At 41.5% G+C, this 19,885-nt stretch overlaps 1 protein-coding gene across 5 annotated transcripts in view; it reads left to right on the top strand.

Moving 5' to 3' along the window:
* ptpn13 (protein tyrosine phosphatase non-receptor type 13) overlaps positions 1-19,885 on the top strand; it is a 166,280-nt gene that overhangs the window by 1,599 nt on the left and 144,796 nt on the right. The window lies entirely within an intron of this gene.

Below are 19,885 nucleotides of genomic sequence, written 5' to 3'. Positions count from 1 at the left end.
TTTGGAATCCTCATGGGGACTACAGCTAGATAATCTAACTCGTGTTCAATTAGATTACTAATGCATCATGACTCAATATAGAATTTCAGCTGTTCCTTGAATCTCACTTAACTTTCAGATTTTAAATAGAGAATCATCCACCTATCTAGTCTTGGTTCCTTGGTTGACAACATTGCATAAAGCCTAATGCAGTTCTCCCCTCCCCCAATCCATAACTAGAAGATGTTTGTAAAGTCAACACTCAGGTTTAGGACTTTATTTATTTATTTTTATTTCACCTTTATTTAACCAGGTAGGCTAGTTGAGAACAAGTTCTCATTTGCAACTGCGACCTGGCCAAGATAAAGCAAAGCAGTTCGACACAAACAACAACACAGAGTTACACATGGAATAAACAAAACATACAGTCAATAATACAGTAGAACAAAACAAAACAAAAAGTCTATATACAGTGAGTGCAAATGAGGTAAGTTAAGGAAATAAATAGGCCATGGTGGCCACGTAATTACAATATAGCAATTAAACACTGGAATGGTAGACTGACAGAGGATGAATGAACAATTTGTCCCATATAACAAAAGTTATTTTGGGTGGGTTTGGCCATGCAGCAACTAATGAGCAAAGTCCCAGTTTTAACAAGGAACAGTTTGATTTGGAAGGTGTTACTTTGCTGTCTCCTTGATCACTGGTAGGCTAAAAGGCAGTATTTATGTTTGAGTTATAATGCTATGGGGAAAACCAACATGTTTCACTAGTTAGTTAGTACATGGTGTACATTGTGTGTAGATATCTATCTTATCTATCTCTCATCCAACTAAATGTTTACTTTCAGGCTCCTTTCTTGACAATGCAACAACAATAAGAAATACAAAAACATAAGAATAGGAACGTTGAGTCTTGGGTAAGGTTGCAACATTCCAGAAACTTTCTGGGAACTTTACCCAGATTTTTCTGAATTCCCGGTTGAAGTCAGGGATGTCAGAAATCCCGGAATCAGGAGTGAACTGGGGGGGGGGGGGGTGTGTGTGGTTTAGTAAAAAACCATGAGCTGCATGTCAGTGTCTCCATGGTAATGCTGTGATGAGCAGGAATGGGCGGATGAGGTGAAGACCAATAGAGTGCTGAGAGGGATGGAGAGGGAGGGGGCGAAAGGGGGAGAGAGAGAGATGACTGAAGGGCTTAGTAATGATGGACCTGCTTTATGTCTAGCTGCCTGTCATCAAAACATCAACAACAGGACCGGATGTTTTCCCCCACATTTAAAGGAGAATGAGTGACAGAACGAAAGCCGTTGCTCTGTCACCTGACCAGGAAAGGCGTTGCTCTGTCGCCTGACCAGGAAAGGCGTTGCTCTGTCGCCTGACCAGGAAAGGCGTTGCTCTGTCGCCTGACCAGGAAAGGCGTTGCTCTGTCGCCTGACCTGGAAAGGCGTTGCTCTGTCGCCTGACCTGGAAAGGCGTTGCTCTGTCACCTGACCAGGAAAGGCGTTGCTCTGTCGCCTGACCTGGAAAGGCGTTGCTCTGTCGCCTGACCTGGAAAGGCGTTGCTCTGTCGCCTGACCTGGAAAGGCGTTGCTCTGTCGCCTGACCTGGAAAGGCGTTGCTCTTTCGCCTGACCTGGAAAGGCGTTGCTCTTTCGCCTGACCAGGAAAGGCGTTGCTCTGTCACCTGACCAGGAAAGGCGTTGCTCTTTTCCTCACGAAACTAGAACAAAACAGGACCATGAATTTTCACAATTGACTCTATAGAGGGGTCCTTTGGAGGAAGGAATGTTGACATATGTTTGACATTTGTATCTTAAATCATAACTGAGATAATACATTAAAGTTGGAACATTTGTGACATTTTGCCTTTACCCTGCTTCCCTTTTTAAGACGCCATAATGTTTCATCTGTAAGTGCTACAAAGCAAAAACTAAAATAAACACAAATTCATACTTAGTCAAATATCCATATCATTCAAAAATGATATTGTGATATGCAGCTGTCGATAATATATATTTTTCCTTCTCCCCCTATCACTATTTCAGTTACTCCCCCCCCCCCCCCCCCCTTCTGATCCAAATGGTTTTACCAGCTCTGACCCAACCTCAGCTCCAACGTATGGAGAAAATGAACCAACAGCTTGTTTTCAGATCTCTGAATCATTATGCTGTTGGAAACTAAGCCTGCGTAACATTTTCAGATCTCTGAATCGTTATGCTGTTTGAAACTAAGCCTGTGTAACATTTTCAGATCTGTGAATCATTATGCTGTTGGAAACTAAGCCTGCGTAACATTTTCAGATCTCTGAATCGTTATGCTGTTGGAAACTAAGCCTGCGTAACATTTTCAGATCTGTGAATCATTATGCTGTTGGAAACTAAGCCTGCGTAACATTTTCAGATCTCTGAATCGTTATGCTGTTGGAAACTAAGCCTGCGTAACATTTTCAGATCTCTGAATCGTTATGCTGTTGGAAACTAAGCCTGCGTAACATTTTCAGATCTCTGAATCGTTATGCTGTTGGAAACTAAGCCTGCGTAACATTTTCAGATCTGTGAATCATTATGCTGTTGGAAACTAAGCCTGCGTAACATTTTCAGATCTGTGAATCATTATGCTGTTGGAAACTAAGCCTGCGTAACATTTTCAGATCTCTGAATCGTTATGCTGTTGGAAACTAAGCCTGCGTAACATTTTCAGATCTCTGAATCATTATGCTGTTGGAAACTAAGCCTGCGTAACATTTTCAGATCTGTGAATCATTATGCTGTTGGAAACTAAGCCTGCGTAACATTTTCAGATCTGTGAATCATTATGCTGTTGGAAACTAAGCCTGCGTAACATTTTCAGATCTCTGAATCATTATGCTGTTGGAAACTAAGCCTGCGTAACATTTTCAGATCTCTGAATCATTATGCTGTTGGAAACTAAGCCTGCGTAACATTTTCAGATCTCTGAATCGTTATGCTGTTGGAAACTAAGCCTGCGTAACATTTTCAGATCTCTGAATCATTATGCTGTTGGAAACTAAGCCTGCGTAACATTTTCAGATCTCTGAATCATTATGCTGTTGGAAACTAAGCCTGCGTAACATTTTCAGATCTGTGAATCATTATGCTGTTGGAAACTAAGCCTGCGTAACATTTTCAGATCTGTGAATCATTATGCTGTTGGAAACTAAGCCTGCGTAACATTTTCAGATCTCTGAATCATTATGCTGTTGGAAACTAAGCCTGCGTAACATTTTCAGATCTCTGAATCATTATGCTGTTGGAAACTAAGCCTGCGTAACATTTTCAGATCTGTGAATCATTATGCTGTTGGAAACTAAGCCTGCGTAACATTTTCAGATCTGTGAATCATTATGCTGTTGGAAACTAAGCCTGCGTAACATTTTCAGATCTGTGAATCATTATGCTGTTGGAAACTAAGCCTGCGTAACATTTTCAGATCTCTGAATCGTTATGCTGTTGGAAACTAAGCCTGCGTAACATTTTCAGATCTCTGAATCGTTATGCTGTTGGAAACTAAGCCTGCGTAACATTTTCAGATCTCTGAATCATTATGCTGTTGGAAACTAAGCCTGCGTAACATTTTCAGATCTCTGAATCGTTATGCTGTTGGAAACTAAGCCTGCGTAACATTTTCAGATCTGTGAATCATTATGCTGTTGGAAACTAAGCCTGCGTAACATTTTCAGATCTGAATCATTATGCTGTTGGAAACTAAGCCTGCATAACATTTTCAGATTTTCTTTTTGATTGCTTCAAAAGTTGTCCATTATTACTCGTGAGTTTTGAGGGATTTCTGTGAAGTTCGGGAAAGGAAGGTGTGTGTGATTTTGCAGTCTCCTTTTAAATAAAACCAAACATCTCTGTTAGGCCTAAAAGGCATGAGAAAAATGGCAGTAAATCTGAGGCAATTTATGTTATCTGTCTGATTCAGTCTTATTCACCCACTTGAAAAATGTAATTTTACAGAGTGGGTTGTTTTTTTCATGGTGAGTAACTGCATCAGTCAGACCAGCGAGAGGGAAAAACACTACAGCACCACAGAGTAGGCCTACGTCCCACATGCCACCCTATTCCTTATGTAGTGCACTACTTTTGACCAGGGTCCATAGCGCTCTTCTCAAAAATAGTGCACTAGTCACTCTTACCTACACGTACATATTACCTTGACTAACCTGTGCCCCCAGCACATTGACTCTGTACCTGTACCCCCTGTATAAAGCCTTGTCACTGTTATTCTTTAATTAACCTAACTAACCTGTGCCCCAGCACATGGACTCTGTACCTGTACCCCCTGTATAAAGCCTTGTCACTGTTACTCTTTAATTAACCTAACTAACCTGTGCCCCCAGCACATGGACTCTGTACCTGTACCCCCCGTATAAAGCCTTGTCACTGTTACTCTTTAATTAACCTAACTAACCTGTGCCCCCAGCACATTGACTCTGTACCTGTACCCCCCGTATAAAGCCTTGTCACTGTTACTCTTTAATTAACCTAACTAACCTGTGCCCCCAGCACATTGACTCTGTACATGTACCCCCTTAAAGCCTTGTCACTGTTGCTCTTTAATTAACCTAACTAACCTGTGCCCCCAGCACATTGACTCTGTACCTGTACCCCCCGTATAAAGCCTTGTCACTGTTACTCTTTAATTAACCTAACTAACCTGTGTCCCCAGCACATTGACTCTGTACATGTACCCCCTTAAAGCCTTGTCACTGTTGCTCTTTAATTAACCTAACTAACCTGTGCCCCCAGCACATGGACTCTGTACCTGTACCCCACGTATAAAGCCTCGTCACTGTTGCTCTTTAATTAACCTAACTAACCTGTGCCCCCAGCACATGGACTCTGTACCTGTACCCCCCCGTATAAAGCCTTGTCACTGTTACTCTTTAATTATTAGTGCTTTTTCTATTGTCTGTTTTTATTTTTTCAGTTTATTTTAGTAAATACTTTAACACTTCTTAAAACTGCATTGTTGTTTAAGTGCTTGTTAGTAAGCATTTCACTGTAAGGTTTACACCTGTTGTATTGTGCGAATGTGACAAATAATGTTGATATAGGGTGCCGTTTGGGACAACCAAAGACCAGGGACTCTTAAGTTAAAATCCTTAATGTGACTGTTACTCTGTATACCATAGTAGTCTTAGTTAAAATCCTTAATGTGACTGTTCCTCTGTATACCATAGTAGTCTTAGTTAAAATCCTTCTTGTGACTGTTACTCTGTATACCATAGTAGTCTTAGTTAAAATCCTTAATGTGACTGTTACTCTGTATACCATAGTAGTCTTAGTTCATATCCTTCTTGTGACTGTTACTCTGTATACCATAGTAGTCTTAGTTAAAATCCTTAATGTGACTGTTACTCTGTATACCATAGTAGTCTTAGTTCATATCCTTCTTGTGACTGTTACTCTGTATACCATAGTAGTCTTAGTTAATATCCTTCTTGTGACTGTTACTCTGTATACCATAGTAGTCTTAGTTAATATCCTTCTTGTGACTGTTACTCTGTATACCATAGTAGTCTTAGTTCATATCCTTAATGTGACTGTTACTCTGTATTCCATAGTAGTCTTAGTTCACATCCTTAATGTGACTGTTACTCTGTAAACCATAGTAGTCTTAGTTCACATCCTTAATGTGACTGTTACTCTGTATACCATAGTAGTCTTAGTTCACATCCTTAATGTGACACTAACCAGGTTTCCATCCACAGTTTTTATGTGAGTAAAGTCCTAACATGTTAAGAATAAACCGTGACAGCTGTGATGGAAACAGTTCGGTTCAAGTTTATAAATGTCGTGACGTACACTAAGGCGAGGTACACTAAGGCGAGGTACACTAAGGCGAGGTACACTAAGACGTTTTTTAGCAGAATAGATGGATGCAGTTCAATGCTTGATTTAATATAATTCACCAATACATTTTCTTGGTAGTCCAAAAAATATTGCTATCATTGTTTGCTGCCTCCACCTATTCGGGATGCATTGTTTTATGGGCGACTAAGGCTGGAATTGTCAATATAATCAAACTAGCAAGGGCAATGATCACAAGTCTGTCATAAGGGGGGGGGGGGGGAATAGGCTAGCGTGCCTGTCGAACCCAAAGCCTGTGGGTCAACTAGGACAACCAAGCGAGTCAACAGTTCAGCCATCTACTTTATGAAATTACATTTACCAATGCCAGCACATCAGGCTTTAACTTCAATTGCTCTGAAATGTGTTTGTCCCGTTTTACAACGCGCAGTGGAGGGAACGTGTAGTTCTACAGACACACGCCACAGCCCTAGCTAAGCTACTAAAATGTTGCAGTCTGGCTTTGGTTTTTAAAGCTTCATAATGAATAACCCCAAAAAACTAAACCTGCAACAAAACACCATGCAGAGGACAAGCAAGTAGAGGCCTGTTACAGCAACGTTAGAGCAGTAGAATATGTAGTAGGCCTTTTACAGCAACATTAGAGCAGTATAACATGTAGTAGGCCTGTTACAGCAACGTTAGAGCAGTAGAACATGTAGTAGGCCTGTTAGAGCAGTAGAACATGTAGTAGGCCTGTTAGAGCAACGTTACAGCAGTATAACATGTAGTAGGCCTGTTACAGCAGTAGAACATGTAGTAGGCCTGTTACAGCAGTAGAACATGTAGTAGGCCTGTTACAGCAACATTAGAGCAGTAGAACATGTAGTAGGCCTGTTACAGCAACGTTAGAGCAGTAGAACATGTAGTAGGCCTGTTACAGCAGTAGAACATGTAGTAGGCCTGTTACAGCAGTAGAACATGTAGTAGGCCTGTTACAGCAGTAGAACATGTAGTAGGCCTGTTACAGCAGTAGAACATGTAGTAGGCCTGTTACAGCAGTAGAACATGTAGTAGGCCTGTTAGAGCAACATTAGAGCAGTAGAACATGTAGTAGGCCTGTTACAGCAACGTTAGAGCAGTAGAACATGTAGTATTCCTGTTACAGCAGTAGAACATGTAGTAGGCCTGTTACAGCAGTAGAACATGTAGTAGGCCTGTTACAGCAGTAGAACATGTAGTAGGCCTGTTAGAGCAGTAGAACATGTAGTAGGCCTGTTAGAGCAACGTTACAGCAGTATAACATGTAGTAGGCCTGTTACAGCAGTAGAACATGTAGTAGGCCTGTTACAGCAACATTAGAGCAGTAGAACATGTAGTAGGCCTGTTACAGCAACGTTAGAGCAGTAGAACATGTAGTAGGCCTGTTACAGCAGTAGAACATGTAGTAGGCCTGTTACAGCAGTAGAACATGTAGTAGGCCTGTTACAGCAGTAGAACATGTAGTAGGCCTGTTAGAGCAACATTAGAGCAGTAGAACATGTAGTAGGCCTGTTACAGCAGTAGAACATGTAGTAGGCCTGTTAGAGCAACATTAGAGCAGTAGAACATGTAGTAGGCCTGTTACAGCAACGTTAGAGCAGTAGAACATGTAGTATTCCTGTTACAGCAGTAGAACATGTAGTAGGCCTGTTACAGCAGTAGAACATGTAGTAGGCCTGTTACAGCAGTAGAACATGTAGTAGGCCTGTTACAGCAACGTTACAGCAGTAGAACATGTAGTAGGCCTGTTACAGCAACGTTACAGCAGTAGAACATGTAGTAGGCCTGTTACAGCAGTAGAACATGTAGTAGGCCTGTTACAGCAACATTAGAGCAGTAGAACATGTAGTAGGCCTGTTACAGCAACGTTAGAGCAGTAGAACATGTAGTAGGCCTGTTACAGCAGTAGAACATGTAGTAGGCCTGTTACAGCAGTAGAACATGTAGTAGGCCTGTTACAGCAACGTTACAGCAGTAGAACATGTAGTAGGCCTGTTACAGCAGTAGAACATGTAGTAGGCCAGTTACAGCAACGTTACAGCAGTAGAACATGTAGTAGGCCTGTTAGAGCAACATTAGAGCAGTAGAACATGTAGTAGGCCTGTTACAGCAGTAGAACATGTAGTAGGCCTGTTAGAGCAACATTAGAGCAGTAGAACATGTAGTAGGCCTGTTACAGCAGTAGAACATGTAGTAGGCCTGTTACAGCAGTAGAACATGTAGTAGGCCTGTTACAGCAGTAGAACATGTAGTAGGCCTGTTACAGCAACGTTACAGCAGTAGAACATGTAGTAGGCCTGTTAGAGCAACGTTAAAGCAGTAGAACATGTAGTAGGCCTGTTACAGCAACGTTAGAGCAGTAGAACATGTAGTAGGCCTGTTAGAGCAACGTTACAGCAGTAGAACATGTAGTAGGCCTGTTACAGCAACGTTAGAGCAGTAGAACATGTAGTAGGCCTGTTACAGCAACGTTAGAGCAGTAGAACATGTAGTAGGCCTGTTACAGCAACGTTACAGCAGTAGAACATGTAGTAGGCCTGTTACAGCAGTAGAACATGTAGTAGGCCAGTTACAGCAACGTTACAGCAGTAGAACATGTAGTAGGCCTGTTAGAGCAACATTAGAGCAGTAGAACATGTAGTAGGCCTGTTACAGCAGTAGAACATGTAGTAGGCCTGTTAGAGCAACATTAGAGCAGTAGAACATGTAGTAGGCCTGTTACAGCAGTAGAACATGTAGTAGGCCTGTTACAGCAGTAGAACATGTAGTAGGCCTGTTACAGCAGTAGAACATGTAGTAGGCCTGTTACAGCAACGTTACAGCAGTAGAACATGTAGTAGGCCTGTTAGAGCAACGTTAAAGCAGTAGAACATGTAGTAGGCCTGTTACAGCAACGTTAGAGCAGTAGAACATGTAGTAGGCCTGTTAGAGCAACGTTACAGCAGTAGAACATGTAGTAGGCCTGTTACAGCAACGTTAGAGCAGTAGAACATGTAGTAGGCCTGTTACAGCAACGTTAGAGCAGTAGAACATTCCTGTTAGCGCAGTAGAACATGTAGTATTCCTGTTAGAGCAGTAGAACAGAGCAGTAGAACATGTAGTATTCCTGTTACAGCAGTAGAACATGTACTAGGCCTGTTAGAGCAGTAGAACATGTAGTAGGCCTGTTACAGCAGTAGAACATGTAGTAGGCCTGTTAGAGCAGTAGAACATGTAGTAGGCCTGTTACAGCAGTAGAACATGTAGTAGACCTGTTACAGCAGTAGAACATGTAGTAGGCCTGTTAGAGCAGCAGAACATGTAGTAGGCCTGTTACAGCAGTAGAACATGTAGTAGGCCTGTTAGAGCAGTAGAACATGTAGTAGGCCTGTTAGAGCAGTAGAACATGTAGTAGGCCTGTTACAGCAGTAGAACATGTAGTAGGCCTGTTAGAGCAGTAGAACATGTAGTAGGCCTGTTAGAGCAGTAGAACATGTAGTAGGCCTGTTAGAGCAGTAGAACATGTAGTAGGCCTGTTACAGCAGTAGAACATGTAGTAGGCCTGTTACAGCAGTAGAACATGTAGTAGGCCTGTTACAGCAGTAGAACATGTAGTAGGCCTGTTAGAGCAGTAGAACATGTAGTAGGCCTGTTAGAGCAGTAGAACATGTAGTAGGCCTGTTAGAGCAGTAGAACATGTAGTAGGCCTGTTACAGCAGTAGAACATGTAGTAGGCCTGTCAGAGCAGTAGAACATGTAGTAGGCCTGTCAGAGCAGTAGAACATGTAGTAGGCCTGTTAGAGCAGTAGAACATGTAGTAGGCCTGTTACAGCAGTAGAACATGTAGTAGGCCTGTTACAGCAGTAGAACATGTAGTAGGCCTGTTACAGCAGTAGAACATGTAGTAGGCCTGTTACAGCAGTAGAACATGTAGTAGGCCTGTTACAGCAGTAGAACATGTAGTAGGCCTGTTACAGCAGTAGAACATGTAGTAGGCCTGTTAGAGCAGTAGAACATGTAGTAGGCCTGTTAGAGCAGTAGAACATGTAGTAGGCCTGTTACAGCAGTAGAACATGTAGTAGGCCTGTTAGAGCAGTAGAACATGTAGTAGGCCTGTTACAGCAACATTAGAGCAGTAGAACATGTAGTAGGCCTGTTACAGCAGTAGAACATGTAGTAGGCCTGTTACAGCAACATTAGAGCAGTAGAACATGTAGTAGGCCTGTTACAGCAGTAGAACATGTAGTAGGCCTGTTACAGCAACATTAGAGCAGTAGAACATGTAGTAGGCCTGTTACAGCAGTAGAACATGTAGTAGGCCTGTTAGAGCAGTAGAACATGTAGTAGGCCTGTTACAGCAGTAGAACATGTAGTAGGCCTGTTACAGCAGTAGAACATGTAGTAGGCCTGTTACAACAACATTAGAGCAGTAGAACATGTAGTAGGCCTGTTACAGCAACATTAGAGCAGTAGAACATGTAGTAGGCCTGTTACAGCAGTAGAACATGTAGTAGGCCTGTTACAGCAACATTAGAGCAGTAGAACATGTAGTAGGCCTGTTACAGCAGTAGAACATGTAGTAGGCCTGTTACAGCAACATTAGATTAGTAGAACATGTAGTAGGCCTGTTACAGCAACATTAGAGCAGTAGAACATGTAATAGGCCTGTTACAGCAGTATAACATGTAGTAGGCCTGTTACAGCAGTAGAACATGTAGTAGGCCTGTTAGAGCAACATTAGAGCAGTAGAACATGTAGTAGGCCTGTTAGAGCAGTAGAACATGTAGTAGGCCTGTTAGAGCAGTAGAACATGTAATAGGCCTGTTACAGCAGTAGAACATGTAGTAGGCCTGTTACAGCAGTAGAACATGTAGTAGGCCTGTTACAGCAGTAGAACATGTAGTAGGCCTGTTACAGCAGTAGAACATGTAGTAGGCCTGTCAGAGCAGTAGAACATGTAGTAGGCCTGTCAGAGCAGTAGAACATGTAGTAGGCCTGTTAGAGCAGTAGAACATGTAGTAGGCCTGTTAGAGCAGTAGAACATGTAGTAGGCCTGTTAGAGCAGTAGAACATGTAGTAGGCCTGTTACAGCAGTAGAACATGTAGTAGGCCTGTTACAGCAGTAGAACATGTAGTAGGCCTGTTAGAGCAGTAGAACATGTAGTAGGCCTGTTAGAGCAGTAGAACATGTAGTAGGCCTGTTAGAGCAGTAGAACATGTAGTAGGCCTGTTAGAGCAGTAGAACATGTAGTAGGCCTGTTACAGCAACATTAGAGCAGTAGAACATGTAGTAGGCCTGTTACAGCAGTAGAACATGTAGTAGGCCTGGTAGAACATGTAGTAGGCCTGTTACAGCAACATTAGAGCAGTAGTCTAGGCTGGCTACTTAACTACAGGACATTACAGGACCATCCAGCAATGCTGCATTCAACTGCACTGGTGATCCATGCTGTGCAAAAACACGAAAAACATGTTTCAACTTATAGCTGCATTTAAATTATTATTATTTTTTTTAAGTTATTAAATACTTTTGATTCGTCACAGCATATTATGCACATCTGCAAGCATAGCAGCAAAGGCTGGATAAATATTATTTTTTGTTTTAATTTTAAAATGCTATATACAGCATCCTGTAGACATTTATAAAGGGACATGTTTTTTTCTTATAAAACCATGGCCAGTTTGGGTCGCAGTTGCTCGTGTAAAATTAAAAACAAAAAAATGTTTTTTCTCTCCACTGATTTATTCCCCTCATTGTTTTTCACTGCCTACAGCTAGAGATGCAGGTGTCATTTGGTTAGCTAGCAAAAAATGTGAATTGCTTTGCTAGCTATTCTGAACATGAATGACTGTTGTCCAAAATTAACATATCTGTTGTCAGTCAAATGTATTTGTGAGGCAGGCAAGTTCCCTTTCAGTTGCCAAAACGTGGGTTGGGACAAGCGTGCATTGGCAGGCAAACTGCAGAAGGACGAGCAGGCTACTGTTCCCCATCGTTTATCAGTGCATTTGACGCGCCAACTAGCTGAAAAAGTTTGATAACATTTATCTAGCGTTGCATCGTTAGATTTTAGCGCATCTCACTCTGGCTAGCATTAGTTGTTGATCTTGTTGTTGATGTGCATACGCTCTCTCCACCAGTTGCCCATCTTTTCATGGTGTTTTATCAATAGGACTGTAAAGTTCCCAAATGTAAGGACTCCCGTGGAATTAGCAGAAATCCGTTCAGGTGTGGCTTTTGGCAAGTGAATGATGGCAGGCCCGTGCGGAAAATGATATAGGCCCAATGAAGCTCTGCTTGGCTATATATAGCCCACCGGTCTGTGTCGACGCCGGTCCTGGACAGGACACGTGTTTTTATTAGGTTTTATTTACTGCAGTGTCTACTCATTGTCCAAACGCACAGCTGTTTTCCCACTCGATATTGCTACAGAATTTTTTCAAAAGTTTGGACACACATACTCATTCAAGGGTTTCTCTTTATTTTTTACTATTTTCTACATTGTAGAATAATAGTGAAGACGTCAAAACTATGAAATAACACACATGGAATCATGTACTAGTCAAACAAGTTAAACAAATCAAAATATATTTTAGAATCTTCCAAGTAGCCACCCGTTGCCTTGGCAGCTTTGTCCAGTATTGTATGTCATTCCCAAAACACTCTATAGGAATTTGTGAAAATGACTTGAGTGCACGCTTGTCACAAATGTAACAAAAAGAAAGGTGTAGTTCATCCTGGGGGTGTATATGAACAGATTTGAATACATTTTCATGTTTCTGAAATGCTGTCCGTTGCACTTTTTAAAGCAAAAAGTGTGTTTTGTGTGCACTGCGTCATCACGCACTCGTTTTGATCTGCAACAGTTTGGTGGAAACGCACCATTGGAAACACCACTGGTGGGAAAAGGTGATTTTTTTTTTTCTTTGTGGATTTTAGAATATACAACCTGGCTTGTGACCATGTATAGCACCTTCTTGTGACTGTGACATAGTAGTCTTAGTCCTCTCTCTAAATGTAGTGTGGGAAATAACTTGGAATAAAACAAACCAACCCCCTTTTGGAAAGAGAAAATGACTCTCACTCACACCCTCTTTCTCTCCTTTCGCTCTCTTGCTCTTTTTCACTCTCGTGCAGTTTCTTTCTTGCCTTCTCTCTTTTTAATTTCTCTCTCACGCACTTTCTTTTTTATCTCTCGCCCGCCAGCTCTCTCTCTCTCTCTCTCTCTCTCTCTCTCTCTCTCTTCTCTTCTCTCTCTTCTCTCTCTAGGGCCTGCCCTCCATAGCAGCCTCTGTCAGGATAAAAACATTCCACTGTTAGGTCTCTGTTGAAATAACAAGAACGCTAAACAATTGGGCCAAGGTCTTCTCCGTGCTACTCACTCTCACCCATTCTGTCGTGTTTTTTTAATGAGTATCGTTATGGGTTGTAACCCACTTTCCCTTTGGTCCTGGATCCATCCCATTGACCAAAGTATTTTAACTTGCATTCTTGCATAAATATGTATTACTATCCCTACATGCCAGTCATCAACTCTACCGTACTGATCCACTTACCATCCATTAGAATAATTGTGTCCTCATTTGCACCCATTTGGCTGATTTGTAGATTGTGATGCTTATTCTTAGCTTTTTGTTTTTCTTCTGCGTTTTGACCAGCGTGGATTGCGTTAGATAAGCTTCAGGATTTGGCAGAGGTTTCTGCAAAACCGATCCATCCCAGCGTGTAATATTCACGACAGAATCTATGTTTTTAGAGCTTTATTTGGTGGTGGTGGTGAGCAGCAACTGGTTTCTTCCTGGGGCGTTCATCTATACAGATATAGGAGAAACACTACAACCCATAACTGATGTAGCCCTGTTACATCAGCATTACAGCAACAGGCTGTAAACCCCACAGACGGTCTGACTCCACATTTCAATTGAAATGTGACGCACACCTATTTAGGTACTAATGGTTTTTGCTTAGTTAAATGTAATCCCTTTAAAACCCGACTCTTCCTATACTTCACTTGCATCACATCGCAATGGGATTCAGAGGATTTAAGCATACTTTATCGCTCCAGCCTAGCAGCTGGGGTTTATCACACTGCATGCATCCCAAATGAAACCCTATCCCCTATATAGTGCACTACTTTAGACCAGAGCCCTATGGAACCCTATTCCCTATATATAGTGCACTACTTTAGACCAGAGCCCTATGGAACCCTATTCCCTATATATAGTGCACTACTTTAGACCAGAGCCCTATGGAACCCTATTCCCTATATATAGTGCACTACTTTAGACCAGAGCCCTATGGAACCCTATTCCCTATATAGTGCACTACTTTAGACCAGAGCCCTATGGAACCCTATTCCCTATATATAGTGCACTACTTTAGGCCAGAGCCCTATGGAACCCTATTCCCTATATAGTGCACTACTTTTGACTAGGGCACTAGTCTATGGCACTATGGGGATAGGGTGCCATTGGAGAGAGTGACAACGATGAAAAAAGTTTAGTGGAAAGAAGGCATCAAACAACTATTTCTTTATTAGTGGGACTTACATTGAGCTGGATGTATCATTTGTAGAAAGTGACTTTTTGGACCTGAATGCCAAAACAGTCGAGAGGTAAAGGTGCTGAAAGTTGAGTCCCTGCCTGTGAGACATTAGAAACATCAATCACTGGAAAAGATAAACGGTGTGAGATTGCTAACATTTTTAAAAGCTTACACACAAGGTTGTCAAACTATTTTTTAAAATAATTTCTTACGTTTTAAAATACAAATGTTGACATTTTTTCACAACAAGAAAAATGCTACCGATTTTTTTTTTTTTTTTTTTTTTTTTTTTTTTTTTTTTTTTTTTTTTTTTTTTTTTTTTTTTTTTGTCTAGTAAATTCCTCACCAAATACATGTTTATTATGTTGTAGTGTAAACCCTACTTTACATCTGAGATGTTTGTTGTGCCCAACGTTGGTTCAGTCATAACGTTCTTTTGAACACAGGGTGGGTGATAGGTATTCCCATTCAAGTTATTCTCTGATGTGTGGCCCTCCAACCATCTTTATGGTACCATTTTTGAAAAGTTAAAATGTCAATTTTATTATATTTCTCAGCCAAAACATATGTTTTAAATCATACTGTCAATCCTGCATAGAAAACCTATTGAAATAAAGATCATGGAATGGACATGAACGTATTTTAAATTGCCATTTGACAGGTTGGGTGGACCAGCGGGCTGTCTCATCAACAGCACAAATCCAGAATTGTGTTTAGCAAACCATAACTCTCTATGCACAAGGACTACTTTTAACAATGTACGCTGGACATTTTACAATAACATTTACTGGAAGAACTGTGCATATGCAAAGTTTGGGTAACAAGAATTTCGGTAAAACCTCCCTCCGTTTTTATATCCACGTTTTCCAAAAAAATAACTCTTAAATATCTGCTCCGACTTAAGATTCAACGATGTATGCAGAAAGAATAGGGTGTCAGCTATGACGTGACACAAATCTACTGGTTATTGAACTACAGTAAGTGAAATGGATTTACACCTGGTAACTACCTTTCTGTAACGGAATTATCATGGGACCCTGATGCATAGGAAATGAATAATAATGGAAATTAATATCATGATCTTCATGGTGATGTATCCTAAATAGGTACACAAAAGGTTATTAAATATCTTCCTTTTGCTTATTTGGGTGTTATTTTTACACACTAGTATATGCTTCTATTTTTTATGAGCTCTGCCCTCAAAAAATACAAAATTTGGTTGTTCTGGACCGGATAAAGTCTGTACCAATCAAAGATGTCTGTTTCATAAGTTTGTACAGCACAGTAAAGTACACTATATTATAGTGTACTCAACTGTAGAGTTCTCTACTGTGTAATGAACTCTACTGTAAGATATACTTTATTGTCCATTTACATAAAACTACTTTTTTTTTGTTGTGGTGTCAGCACACAAATACACAACACTATTACATACAGTACTGAAAACGTGAAAGTCACAGAGTTACATGTTCACGTACTGTATTCAAAGCCTGCAGCCTACTGTCCCACTGGTCCAGCAGCTCGATGGCTGATGGAACAACTTACCCTGGCTCCTATTCTTAACATTGGGCAACATTTTGTGCGGGGGGGTTCTCTGATGTGCTTCACCTTGCCCGTTAATCATAGACACTCTGAATCCCCACTCCCACACTGCAAACTCAGCACAAACTGTTCTCCATTTTGGGAATACATTTGTTTTCATCACTTTTATTTCCATGACTGATCAAAACTAGTTTTCTCGTGTCTCTGTCTTGTCTCTCTGCAGCAGACATATGGTGAGCAATGTTTGGAACATCAAATCGCAATAAAATCACAGTATCAAATCCCATATACAGTGGGGAGAACAAGTATTTGATACACTGCCGAATTTGCATGTTTTCCTACTTACAAAGCACGTAGAGGTCTAATTTTTTTCTCATAGGATCACTTCCACTGTGAGAGATGGAATCTAAAACATAAATCCAGAAAATAACATTGTATGATTTTTAAGTAATACATTTGCATTTTATTGCATGACATAAGTATTTGATACATCAGAAAAGCAGAACTTAATATTTGGTACAGAAACCTTTGTTTGCCTTTACAGAGATCATATGTTTCCTGTAGGCCTTGAAATACATCCACAAGTACACCTCCAATTGACTCATTATGTCAATTAGCCTATCAGGAGCTTCTAAAGCCATGACATCCTTTTCTGGAATTTTCCAAGCTGTTTAAATTCACAGTCAACTTAGTGTATGTAAACTTCTGACCCACTGGAATTGTGAAACAGTGAAAAAATCTGCCTGTAAACAATTGTTGGAAAAATTACTTGTCATGCACAAAGTAGATGTCCTAACTGACTTGCCAAAACTATAGATTGTTAACAAGAAATGTGTGGAGTAGTTGAAACACTTAGGTTGGAGTCATTAACTTGTTTATGTAAACTTCTGACTTCAACTGTACATAAGTATTCAAACCTTTTACCCAGTACTTTTGTTGAAGCACCTTTGGCAGCAATTACAGCTTTGAGTCTTCTTGGGTATGAAGCGATAAGCCTGGCACACCTGTATTTGGGGGTGTTCTCCTGTTTCTCTCTGCAGATCCCCCCCAAGCGCCCTCAGGTTGGGTGGGGAGGGTTGCTGCGCAGCTATATACAGGTCTCTCTAGAGATGTTCAATCGGGTTCAATTACGGACTTTGGCTGGTCCACTCGAGGACATTCAGAGACTCGTCCTGACGCCACTCCTGCGTTGTCTTGGCTGTGTGCTTAGGGTCGTTGTCCTGTTGGAAGGTGAACCTTCACCCCAGTCTGAGGTCCTGAGTGCTCTGGAGCAGGTTTTCATCAAGGATCTCTGTACAATTTCTCAGTTCATCTTTGCTTTGATCTTGACTAGTCTCCCAGTCCCTGCTGCTAAAAAACATCCCCGCAGCGTGATGCTGCCCCCACCATAGGGATGGTGCCAGGTTTCCTCCAGACTTGACGCTTGGCACATCAGAGTCCATACCCCGACGATATGAAGCTGATTGAATGTAGACCCTACATTGTTTAGACTTGTTCTCAGGTCTTGCCTCATTTGACTGTATGAAATGAATTCAAAGAGGTTTTTCCCAAGCAGAGATTTGTTAAGACGTGTCTAGTGGAACACGTGTTAGTTCTGCAGTTAAACTACTGTAAATGAGGCATGTCTATGATAGTCCTAAATGCCACCCTATTTAGTACATTACTTATGAGCAATTCCAATAGTAAGGTCAACCTGCGCATGGAAAAACAAAATCCCTTCATTCTTTATTGAACTATTTTAAAGATTTACCTTGAATGTGTGTATTTACATTTGGCCTTTAAAAAAAAACAACGTTATTTTATTTTTTTAGTACAAGGTAGGATAAAAAGGCTCTATTTTCAGTCAACCAGAATTCACAGCGTTTAACAATGGGCTCATATAGCTTGTTTTGGTACCCCCCCCCCATCGGTCCCCCTGTGTTTCTGACCAAGTCGGAAGGTTAATGAAACAATAAATAAATGTTTATCCATTCAGTGCTGTTATAGAATGAACCCTGATTTGGGCAGGCAGTGTCACATATGTAACGGATGAGGAGAGATTGTTATTGTCGACTCATTTCGAGTATGATTGAATGCAAACTTTCTGTGCAAAGTTTACTTTCATCAGGAGCTTGTGTGTGTGTGTGTGTGATTAGTCTCCTTTCTCTCTTTTTGTCAGTACTCGTTCTAAGCGTACCGTATTACAGACAGCTAGTGGGCAATCTTTATCTCTGTGTTGATGTGTGTGTGTTGGTGTGGGTGTTGGTGTTGGTCGGTAGGTGTGTGGGTGTAGGTGGGTGTAGGTGTGTGTGTTTGTAGGTGTAGGTGTTGGTCGGTGTGTAGGTGTTGGTCGTTGTGTGTGTGTGTGTGTGTGTGAGAGATCTATCTATTCTCCTGTTCTCATATGAACTGTAATCATGCGTTCTGCTAACTGGCACATTGCATGTGATCACATGGCATAATAAAAATATCTATTTATTTATTTTGATCCAGTTTAACTTCCTGGTACCCCCCAGTGACAATATTGGTCTGTGTAGTCTGCAACTGGCAAGCCTGAGGTGATTTACAATCTGACAACAAATGTATATTAAAATGCAAATCCTGTAGGTTATAATTTAATGTTTTTTGTACCATATCACATGATGAAAGGGAAGTTTAGCCCCTCATAGGAAAGACATCAACATAATGATATAGCAGGGATTAGCAGAGTGAAGAATGAGTCCATCTAGCTCAAATAAACAAGGGAATGAAATGAGTATCAGTCCCTGAGTCTAGGGTTAGAGGTATACACTTTTTCATGGAAAGAGCCTAATGTTTTATAGACTGACTGACCAGGGGAATCCAGGTGAAAGCTTATTATGTCACTTGTTAAAATCCACTTCAATCAGTGTAAATGAAGGCGAGGAGACAGGTTAAAGAAGGACTTTTATGCCTTGAGACATGGATCGTGTATTTTCTGTGGTATACTCGGTGTATATACACAGGCAGTTTGTGTGACTGGTAACAAAATTTAAGACGGCCTCTGATGCTGTTGAGATGCAGTTCTTGATAAGAAACGACCACACAAGATTTGTGTACATCTCGCCAGCCAATGACGACCAGGCCTGGGTGGCTGCAGGTCAAGTTGTTCAGTCTCTGTAGACAACATGGAGAGGAGACTCTTTTTAAAAAAAAAAAATGAATTTTACCCCTTTTTCTCCCCAATTGTTTTAGTAGCTACTATCTTGTCTTATCGCTACAACTCCCGTACGGGCTCGGGAGAGACGAAGGTTGACAGTCATGCGTCCTCCGATACACAACCCAAACAAGCCGCACTGCTTCTTAACACAGCGCGCATCCAACCCGGAAGCCAGCCGCACCAATGTGTCGGAGGCTACACCGTGCACCTGGCAACCTTGGTTAGCGCGCATTGCCCGCCACATGAGTCGCTGGTGCGCGATGAGACAAGGATATCCCTACCGGCCAAGCCCTCCCTAACCCGGACGACGCTAGGCCAATTGTGCGTCGCCCCACGGACCTCCCGGTCGCGGCCGGTTACGACAGAGCCTGGGGTCTCTGGTGGAACAGCTGGCGCTGCAGTACAGCGTCCTTAACCACTGCGCCACCCGGGAGGCCTCAGGAGGGACCATTTTTAATAAAACATCTGTCATTAATAATATAGAAGGACATTTCTAAATCGTTGTAAATATGAAATGGAATGCAGTGTCATCATTTGCCAGACACCTAGGTATTTATAGTTGTCCACATGTTATAAGTCCGAACCATCCAGACTAGTGATGCTAGGCGGGTGGGTGCAGGCAGCGATCGGTTGAAGAGCATGCATTTAGATTTACTAGCATTTAAGAGCAGTTGGAGGCCACGGAAGGAGAGTTGTAATGGGGTTGAAGCTCGTTTTGGAGGTTAGTTAAGTGTCCAAAGAAGGGCCAGGTGTATACAGAATGGTGTCGTCTGCGTAGACGTGGATCAAAAATTACCCGCAGCAAGAGCGACATCATTGAT

This window comes from Oncorhynchus mykiss, chromosome 12 (genome assembly GCF_057628025.1).
Source record: "Oncorhynchus mykiss isolate SJ-2025 chromosome 12, ASM5762802v1, whole genome shotgun sequence".
Taxonomy (NCBI): Eukaryota; Metazoa; Chordata; class Actinopteri; order Salmoniformes; family Salmonidae; genus Oncorhynchus; species Oncorhynchus mykiss.
This window is presented reverse-complemented; position numbering and strand designations above follow the sequence as displayed.